The following is a 10,000-nucleotide window of genomic DNA, read 5'->3' on the forward strand; positions in this document are numbered from 1 at the left end:
GCCCGGTTCGGTAAAGAAGCCCGAGGAACCCCAACCGAGCAGGTAGCGGGATGGGGGGGGTGCGGGGTGACACGGGGAGGCACGCGCCCCGCCGCTTCCACCACCGCCGTCTCTTTGCTCGTCACGGTCCGCGCCGCTCGGAGGGAAGGGGACAACACCTCGCACGAGACGGGAAGCGACATTGGAAAGGAGACCGCCCGGCCCGAACACCGGAGCCCCGCCGTGGCTCCCTATGACGGGGAGTACGGAAGACCCGGCCCGCCGGGGGCCCTCTCCGACGCCCCCCGAAAAGCCTCATCGATCAGGAAAGGGAAGGGGAACGGAGGAGAAGCGGAGGCCCCACGGCCACGGTTCCTGGGACAGCGACGGCCGCACGCGCCGGCCCCCGAACCCCGAACCTAGGGCAGGGCTGGGCAGCACAGGCGCGGGGCCCTGCGTGCGAGCGAGCGAGCGGGCAGCGTCGACAGCAGAAGCCCAACGCGGCTTGGCCACCGGCAGAGCCGGACTGCCGTAGAGGCTTCTCTGCAACGTGCCCGCGGATGGCTGCTGTTAACGGGCGTGGGGAGGGGGGGGGAGCCACGGCAGGCTCCACTCCCAAACCCCGGCCCTACAAGCGTTCGAGTGCCGGAGACCGCCGCCCGTCTCGGCCCGGCCCTGGAGAAACCCCTCTTGGAGCCCTCGCTCCAGTCGGCAACGGCCACCGGAGCCTGCGGGCAAGCAGCGGCTTCGCGCGGCTTCTGGCAGTCGGAAGCGCCGTGCGCGATAGGTAGGAGGCAGAACGGCCACGGCCAGGGCCGCCGGGCAACGCCCGAGTCTGCCGGCTGAGCCGCGGCTGACAAGCGTTCGAGTGCCGGCGACCGCCGCCGGTCTCGGCCCGGCCCTGGAGAAACCCCTCTTGGAGCCCTCGCTCCAGTCGGCAACGGCCACCGGAGCCTGCGGGCAAGCAGCGGCTTCGCGCGGCTTCTGGCAGTCGGAAGCGCCGTGCGCGATAGGTAGGAGGCAGAACGGCCACGGCCAGGGCCGCCGGGCAACGCCCGAGTCTGCCGGCTGAGCCGCGGCTGACAAGCGTTCGAGTGCCGGCGACCGCCGCCGGTCTCGGCCCGGCCCTGGAGAAACCCCTCTTGGAGCCCTCGCTCCAGTCGGCAACGGCCACCGGAGCCTGCGGGCAAGCAGCGGCTTCGCGCGGCTTCTGGCAGTCGGAAGCGCCGTGCGCGATAGGTAGGAGGCAGAACGGCCACGGCCAGGGCCGCCGGGCAACGCCCGAGTCTGCCGGCTGAGCCGCGGCTGACAAGCGTTCGAGTGCCGGCGACCGCCGCCGGTCTCGGCCCGGCCCTGGAGAAACCCCTCTTGGAGCCCTCGCTCCAGTCGGCAACGGCCACCGGAGCCTGCGGGCAAGCAGCGGCTTCGCGCGGCTTCTGGCAGTCGGAAGCGCCGTGCGCGATAGGTAGGAGGCAGAACGGCCACGGCCAGGGCCGCCGGGCAACGCCCGAGTCTGCCGGCTGAGCCGCGGCTGACAAGCGTTCGAGTGCCGGCGACCGCCGCCCGTCTCGGCCCGGCCCTGGAGAAACCCCTCTTGGAGCCCTCGCTCCAGTCGGCAACGGCCACCGGAGCCTGCGGGCAAGCAGCGGCTTCGCGCGGCTTCTGGCAGTCGGAAGCGCCGTGCGCGATAGGTAGGAGGCAGAACGGCCACGGCCACAGCCGCCGTGCAACGCCCGAGTCTGCCGGCTGAACCGCGAGTAGCTGCAGCGGTTCGATGGCGCTGGTCCGCGAGCGCCAGCCCTCTGCCCTAGTATACGGACAGCGAGGTCCCCGGCCCCGGCGGGCTCGAAGAGAACCGTCTTCCCCCAGCGGGGAGGCGCGCGAGCGCCGCCGACTCTTACCATGACGTAACTGGAGGCAGCGCAAAGCAGCGACCCCTTCGGCAGCTCCGAAGAAGAACCGGGCAAGACGTCTACCTGCCAGAACCGCGGTGGAGCCAAAGTCCCGCCGGAGCGAGGTAGACGAGGCATCCCTTTCCGCCGGCAGCTCCGGCGGCCACATCGGGCACAACGGACCCGGCGGACGGTAAAACGGGTAGACCTGGCCTCCCTGCCGGCAGAACGGGTAGACGAGGCCTCCCTGCCTGGAACCGGGTAGACCTGGCATCCCTGCCGGAAGCGGGTAGACCTGGCATCCCTGCCGGTAAAACGGGTAGACCTGGCCTCCCTGCCGGCAGAACGGGTAGACGAGGCCTCCCTGCCTGGAACCGGGTAGACCTGGCATCCCTGCCGGAAGCGGGTAGACCTGGCATCCCTGCCGGCAAAACGGGTAGACCTGGTCTCCCTGCCGCCAAAACGGGTAGACCTGGCCTCCCTGCAGGTAAAACGGGTAGACCTGGCCTCCCTGCCGGCAGAACGGGTAGACCTGGCCTCCCTGCCGCCAGAACGGGTAGACCTGGCATCCCTGCCGGCAAAACGGGTAGACCTGGTCTCCCTGCCGGTAAAACGGGTAGACCTGGTCTCCCTGCAGGTAAAACGGGTAGACCTGTTATCCCTGCCGGCAAAACGGGTAGACCTGGTCTCCCTGCAGCCAGAACGGGTAGACCTGGCATCCCTGCCGGTAAAACGGGTAGACCTGGTCTCCCTGCCGGCAAAAAGGGTAGACCTGTTCTCCCTGCCGCCAGAACGGGTAGACCTGGCCTCCCTGCCGGTAAAACGGGTAGACCTGGTCTCCGTGCAGGTAAAACGGGTAGACCTGGCATCCCTGCCGGCAGAACGGGTAGACATGGTCTCCCTGCCGCCAGAACGGGTAGACCTGGCATCCCTGCCGGCAAAACGGGTAGACCTGGTCTCCCTGCCGGTAAAACGGGTAGACCTGGCCTCCCTGCAGGTAAAACGGGTAGACCTGTTATCCCTGCCGGCAAAACGGGTAGACCTGGCATCCCTGCCGGCAAAACGGGTAGACCTGGTCTCCCTGCAGCCAGAACGGGTAGACCTGGTCTCCCTGCCGCTAGAACGGGTAGACCTGGCCTCCCTGCCGGCAATATGGGTAGACCTGGCCTCCCTGCCGGTAAAACGGGTAGACCTGGCATCCCTGCAGGTAAAACGGGTAGACCTGGCATCCCTGCCGGCAAAACGGGTAGACCTGGTCTCCCTGCCGGTAAAACGGGTAGACCTGTTCTCCCTGCAGGTAAAACGGGTAGACCTGTTCTCCCTGCAGGTAAAACGGGTAGACCTGGTCTCCCTGCAGCCAGAACGGGTAGACCTGGCATCCCTGCCGGTAAAACGGGTAGACCTGGTCTCCCTGCCGGCAAAAAGGGTAGACCTGTTCTCCCTGCCGCCAGAACGGGTAGACCTGGTCTCCCTGCCGGTAAATGGGTAGACCTGGTCTCCCTGCCGGCAATATGGGTAGACCTGGCCTCCCTGCAGCCAGAACGGGTAGACCTGGTCTCCCTGCCGGTAAATGGGTAGACCTGGTCTCCCTGCCGCTAGAACGGGTAGACCTGGCCTCCCTGCCGGCAATATGGGTAGACCTGGCCTCCCTGCCGGTAAAACGGGTAGACCTGGCATCCCTGCAGGTAAAACGGGTAGACCTGGCATCCCTGCCGGCAAAACGGGTAGACCTGGTCTCCCTGCCGGTAAAACGGGTAGACCTGTTCTCCCTGCAGGTAAAACGGGTAGACCTGGTCTCCCTGCAGCCAGAACGGGTAGACCTGGCATCCCTGCCGGTAAAACGGGTAGACCTGGTCTCCCTGCCGGCAAAAAGGGTAGACCTGTTCTCCCTGCCGCCAGAACGGGTAGACCTGGTCTCCCTGCCGGTAAATGGGTAGACCTGGTCTCCCTGCCGGCAATATGGGTAGACCTGGCCTCCCTGCAGCCAGAACGGGTAGACCTGGTCTCCCTGCCGGTAAATGGGTAGACCTGGTCTCCCTGCCGCTAGAACGGGTAGACCTGGCCTCCCTGCCGGCAATATGGGTAGACCTGGCCTCCCTGCCGGTAAAACGGGTAGACCTGGCATCCCTGCAGGTAAAACGGGTAGACCTGGCATCCCTGCCGGCAAAACGGGTAGACCTGGTCTCCCTGCCGGTAAAACGGGTAGACCTGTTCTCCCTGCAGGTAAAACGGGTAGACCTGGTCTCCCTGCAGCCAGAACGGGTAGACCTGGCATCCCTGCCGGTAAAACGGGTAGACCTGGTCTCCCTGCCGGCAAAAAGGGTAGACCTGTTCTCCCTGCCGCCAGAACGGGTAGACCTGGTCTCCCTGCCGGTAAATGGGTAGACCTGGTCTCCCTGCCGGCAATATGGGTAGACCTGGCCTCCCTGCAGCCAGAACGGGTAGACCTGGCATCCCTGCCGGTAAATGGGTAGACCTGGCATCCCTGCCGGTAAAACGGGTAGACCTGGCATCCCTGCCGGCAATACGGGTAGACCTGGTCTCCCTGCCGCTAGAACGGGTAGACCTGGCATCCCTGCCGGTAAAACGGGTAGACCTGGCCTCCCTGCCGGCAATACGGGTAGACCTGGCCTCCCTGCCGGTAAAACGGGTAGACCTGGCCTCCCTGCCGGCAGAACGGGTAGACCTGGTCTCCCTGCCGGCAGAACGGGTAGACCTGGTCTCCCTGCAGGAAAAACGGGTAGACCTGGTCTCCCTGCAGCCAGAACGGGTAGACCGCGCATCCCTGCCGGTAAATGGGTAGACCTGGCATCCCTGCCGGTAAAACGGGTAGACCTGGCATCCCTGCCGGCAGAACGGGTAGACCTGGTCTCCCTGCCGCCAGAACGGGTAGACCTGGCCTCCCTGCAGGTAAAACGGGTAGACCTGGCCTCCCTGCCGGCAGAACGGGTAGACCTGGCCTCCCTGCCGGCAGAAGGGGTAGACCTGTCCTCCCTGCGGACAGAGCGGGTCGCCCGTGCTGGAGGCCCGTATGCAGGGGTGCCTGCACGGGGTGGGAAGGGGCGGCGGCGGGGTGCCTGTGCTCTCTCAGCCGGGGCGGCGGTGGGGGGGCTTGTGGGGGGTGGCTGGGGGCGGCAGGCCGGCCGTGCCGGAGGCCCGTATGCAGGGGTGCCTGCACGGGGTGGGAAGGGGCGGCGGCGGGGTGCCTGTGCTGTCTCAGCCGGGGCGGCGGTGGGGGGGCTTGTGGGGGGTGGCTGGGGGCGGCAGGCCGGCCCTGCCGGAGGCCCGTATGCAGGGGTGCCTGCACGGGGTGGGAAGGGGCGGCGGCGGGCTGCCTGTGCTCTCTCAGCCGGGGCGGCGGTGGGGGGGCTTGCGGGGGGTGGCTGGGGGCGGCAGGCCGGCCCTGCCGGAGGCCCGTATGCAGGGGTGCCTGCACGGGGTGGGAAGGGGCAGCGGCGGGCTGCCTGTGCTCTCTGAGCCGGGGCCGCGGTGGGGGGGGCTTGCGGGGGGTGGCTGGGGGCGGCAGGCCGGCCCTGCCGGAGGCCCGTATGCAGGGGTGCCTGCACGGGGTGGGTGGGCCTGCGGCGGGCTGCCTGTGCTCTCTCAGCCGAGGCGGCGGTGGGGGGGGCTTGCGGGGGGTGGCTGGGGTCGGCAGGCCGGCCCTGCCGGAGGCCCGTATGCAGGGGTGCCTGCACGGGCTGGGAAGGGCCGGCGGCGGGGTGCCTGTGCTGTCTCAGCCGGGGCGGCGGTGGGGGGGCTTGTGGGGGGTGGCTGGGGGCGGCAGGCCGGCCCTGCCGGAGGCCCCTATGCAGGGGTGCCTGCACGGGGTGGGAAGGGCCGGCGGCGGGCTGCCTGTGCTCTCTCAGCCGGGGCGGCGGTGGGGGGGCTTGTGGGGGGTGGCTGGGGGCGGCAGGCCGGCCGTGCCGGAGGCCCGTATGCAGGGGTGCCTGCACGGGGTGGGAAGGGGCGGCGGCGGGGTGCCAGTGCTGTCTCAGCCGGGGCGGCGGTGGGGGGGCTTGTGGGGGGTGGCTGGGGGCGGCAGGCCGGCCCTGCCGGAGGCCCGTATGCAGGGGTGCCTGCACGGGGTGGGAAGGGGCGGCGGCGGGCTGCCTGTGCTCTCTCAGCCGGGGCGGCGGTGGGGGGGCTTGCGGGGGGTGGCTGGGGGCGGCAGGCCGGCCCTGCCGGAGGCCCCTATGCAGGGGTGCCTGCACGGGGTGGGAAGGGCCGGCGGCGGGCTGCCTGTGCTCTCTCAGCCGGGGCGGCGGTGGGGGGGCTTGCGGGGGGTGGCTGGGGGCGGCAGGCCGGTCCTGCCGGAGGCCCGTATGCAGGGGTGCCTGCACGGGGTGGGAAGGGCCGGCGGCGGGCTGCCTGTGCTCTCTCAGCCGGGGCGGCGGTGGGGGGGCTTGCGGAGGGGTGGCTGGGGTCGGCAGGCCGGCCCTGCCGGAGGCCCGTATGCAGGGGTGCCTGCACGGGGTGGGAAGGGCCGGCGGCGGGCTGCCTGTGCTCTCTCAGCCGGGGCGGCGGTGGGGGGGCTTGCGGAGGGGTGGCTGGGGGCGGCAGGCCGGCCCTGCCGGAGGCCCGTATGCAGGGGTGCCTGCACGGGGTGGGAAGGGCCGGCGGCGGGCTGCCTGTGATCTCTCAGCCGGGGCGGCGGTGGGGGGGGTTGCGGGGGGTGGCTGGGGGCGGCAGGCCGGCCCTGCCGGAGGCCCGTATGCAGGGGTGCCTGCACGGGGTGGGAAGGGCCGGCGGCGGGCTGCCTGTGCTCTCTGAGCCGGGGCGGCGGTGGGGGGGGCTTGCGGGGGGTGGCTGGGGTCGGCAGGCCGGCCCTGCCGGAGGCCCGTATGCAGGGGTGCCTGCACGGGGTGGGAAGGGGCGGCGGCGGGCTGCCTGTGCTCTCTCAGCCGGGGCGGCGGTGGGGGGGCTTGCGGGGGGTGGCTGGGGGCGGCAGGCCGGCCCTGCCGGAGGCCCGTATGCAGGGGTGCCTGCACGGGGTGGGAAGGGCCGGCGGCGGGCTGCCTGTGCTGTCTCAGTCGGGGCGGCGGTGGAGGGGCTTGCGGGGGATGGCTGGGGTCGGCAGGCCGGCCCTGCCGGAGGCCCGTATGCAGGGGTGCCTGCACGGGGTGGGTGGGCCTGCGGCGGGCTGCCTGTGCTCTCTGAGCCGGGGCGGCGGTGGGGGGGGCTTGCGGGGGGTGGCTGGGGGCGGCAGGCCGGCCCTGCCGGAGGCCCGTATGCAGGGGTGCCTGCACGGGGTGGGAAGGGGCGGCGGCGGGGTGCCTGTGCTCTCTGAGCCGGGGCGGCGGTGGGGGGGCTTGCGGGGGGTGGCTGGGGGCGGCAGGCCGGCCCTGCCAGAGGCCCGTATGCAGGGGTGCCTGCACGGGGTGGGAAGGGGCGGCGGCGGGGTGCCTGTGCTCTCTCAGCCGGGGCGGCGGTGGGGGGGCTTGCGGGGGTTGTCTGGGGGCGGCAGGCCGGTCCTGCCGGAGGCCCGTATGCAGGGGTGCCTGCACGGGGTGGGAAGGGGCGGCGGCGGGCTGCCTGTGCTGTCTCAGCCGGGGCGGCGGTGGGGGGGCTTGTGGGGGGTGGCTGGGGGCGGCAGGCCGGCCCTGCCGGAGGCCCGTATGCAGGGGTGCCTGCACGGGGTGGGAAGGGCCGGCGGCGGGCTGCCTGTGATCTCTCAGCCGGGGCGGCGGTGGGGGGGGTTGCGGGGGGTGGCTGGGGGCGGCAGGCCGGCCCTGCCGGAGGCCCGTATGCAGGGGTGCCTGCACGGGGTGGGAAGGGCCGGCGGCGGGCTGCCTGTGCTCTCTGAGCCGGGGCGGCGGTGGGGGGGGCTTGCGGGGGGTGGCTGGGGTCGGCAGGCCGGCCCTGCCGGAGGCCCGTATGCAGGGGTGCCTGCACGGGGTGGGAAGGGGCGGCGGCGGGGTGCCTGTGCTCTCTGAGCCGGGGCGGCGGTGGGGGGGCTTGCGGGGGGTGGCTGGGGGCGGCAGGCCGGCCCTGCCGGAGGCCCGTATGCAGGGGTGCCTGCACGGGGTGGGTGGGCCTGCGGCGGGCTGCCTGTGCTCTCTGAGCCGGGGCGGCGGTGGGGGGGGCTTGCGGGGGGTGGCTGGGGGCGGCAGGCCGGCCCTGCCGGAGGCCCGTATGCAGGGGTGCCTGCACGGGGTGGGAAGGGGCGGCGGCGGGGTGCCTGTGCTCTCTGAGCCGGGGCGGCGGTGGGGGGGCTTGCGGGGGGTGGCTGGGGGCGGCAGGCCGGCCCTGCCGGAGGCCCGTATGCAGGGGTGCCTGCACGGGGTGGGAAGGGCCGGCGGCGGGGTTCCTGTGCTCTCTCAGCCGGGGCGGCGGTGGGGGGGCTTGCGGGGGGTGGCTGGGGGCGGCAGGCCGGCCCTGCCGGAGGCCCGTATGCAGGGGTGCCTGCACGGGGTGGGAAGGGGCGGCGGCGGGCTGCCTGTGCTCTCTCAGCCGGGGCGGCGGTGGGGGGGCTTGCGGGGGGTGGCTGGGGGCGGCAGGCCGGCCGTGCCGGAGGCCCGTTTGCAGGGGTGCCTGCACGGGGGTGGGTTGGGTGGGGCGGCGGGAATTTTTTGGTTTTTGTTGCTTTTTTATTTCTTTTTCCGCTTTTGAAACAGAGACGCCGCCCCGTCCTCGGGCGTTTCAGCCGAGCTGATGGAAAGCGGCGCCCCTTCCCGTCGCTTGCGGGGGGGGTGGTGCAGGAGGGGGGAGGCGGCGCGCGCCTGAAATTCCCCTCGCCACCCCCCGTTTCCGAGACTTCGCCGTATCTAGTGGAAGGCGCTAAGCTTGGCCGGACTGTCTCGCTGAAGGCTTTCTTACTCTGCATCGGTTCTGACGGTGGGCGAGAAAAAAAAACAAAACCAAAGCAGAGCAGGGAAACAGTTACAAAAAGTTCTTGAGAGCCAGCACCGGCCCGCCCATCGGCAGACGGAGCGGCGCCCGGGGTCAACGAGTGCCACCCTGCTGCTTAGCAACCGGAACCCGAGCCGGCCCGCCCCGCCCACCCGCCGGCAAGGGGCGGGCGCTTCCCCGCGGCAGAAGGGGGAGACAGAGACTGAGAGACGGGGTCGAGGAGCAGGCGGGGAGCCTTGCGCTGAGGTAGGCTGGGGACGGGGCCTCTTTTCCGAGAAGATTGAGGTTTGAGTCGGGGGGGGGGGGGGGGGCGGCGGCAGGGGCTGCTTGTGCGCTCTCGGCCGGGGCGGCGGTGGGGGGGTGGCGGGGTGGGGGGGGGCAGCGGAGCGGCCGTGCCGGAGGCCCGTATGCAGGGGTGCCCGCACCGGGGGGGGGGTGGGGGGGGGCGGCGGCAGGGGCTGCTTGTGCGCTCTCGGCCGGGGCGGCGGTGGGGGGGGGCTTGCGGGTGGGGGTGCGGCGGCCGGGCTGCCGTGCCGGAGGCCCGTTTGCAGGGGTGCCTGCACGGGGGGAGGTGGGGTGGGGGGGGGGGGGGGGGTGGGGCGGGGCGGCGGGAATTTTTTGGTTTTTGTTGCTTTTTTATTTTTTTTCCGCTTTTGAAACACAGACGCCGCCCCGCCTTCGGGCGTTTCAGCCGAGCTGATAGAAAGCTGCGCCCCTTCCCGTTGCTTGCGGGGGGGGTTGGTGCCGCGGAAGGGGGTGGCGGGGGGGGCGGGAACGGGACGGGGACGGGGACGGGGACGGGGACGGGGACGGGGACGGGGACGGGGACGGGTCTGGCCGACGGGTCTGGACGACAGCGCCCCCCCGACCCCGCGTCCCGGCCGGCCACCACGTCTACCCGGGACCGGGTCGGCGGGGAGGACAGGTCTACCCGACAGCGCCCCCCCCATCGCCCCGCGTCCCGGCCGGCCACCACGTCTACCCGGGACCGGTTCGGCGGGGAGGACAGGTCTACCAGGGACCGGTTCGGCGGGGAGGACAGGTCTACCCGACAGCGCCCCCCCCATCCCGGGTCCCGGCCGGCCACCACGTCTACCCGGGACCGGTTTGGCGGGGAGGACAGGTCTACCCGGGACCGTGTCGGCGGGGAGGACAGGTCTACCCGACAGCGCCCCCCCCATCGCCCCGCGTCCCGGCCGGCCACCACGTCTACCCGGGACCGGTTCGGCGGGGAGGACAGGTCTACCCGGGACCGGTTCGGCGGGGAGGACAGGTCTACC

This window comes from Opisthocomus hoazin, unplaced genomic scaffold (assembly GCF_030867145.1).
Source record: "Opisthocomus hoazin isolate bOpiHoa1 unplaced genomic scaffold, bOpiHoa1.hap1 HAP1_SCAFFOLD_155, whole genome shotgun sequence".
NCBI classification, from domain to species: domain Eukaryota; kingdom Metazoa; phylum Chordata; class Aves; order Opisthocomiformes; family Opisthocomidae; genus Opisthocomus; species Opisthocomus hoazin.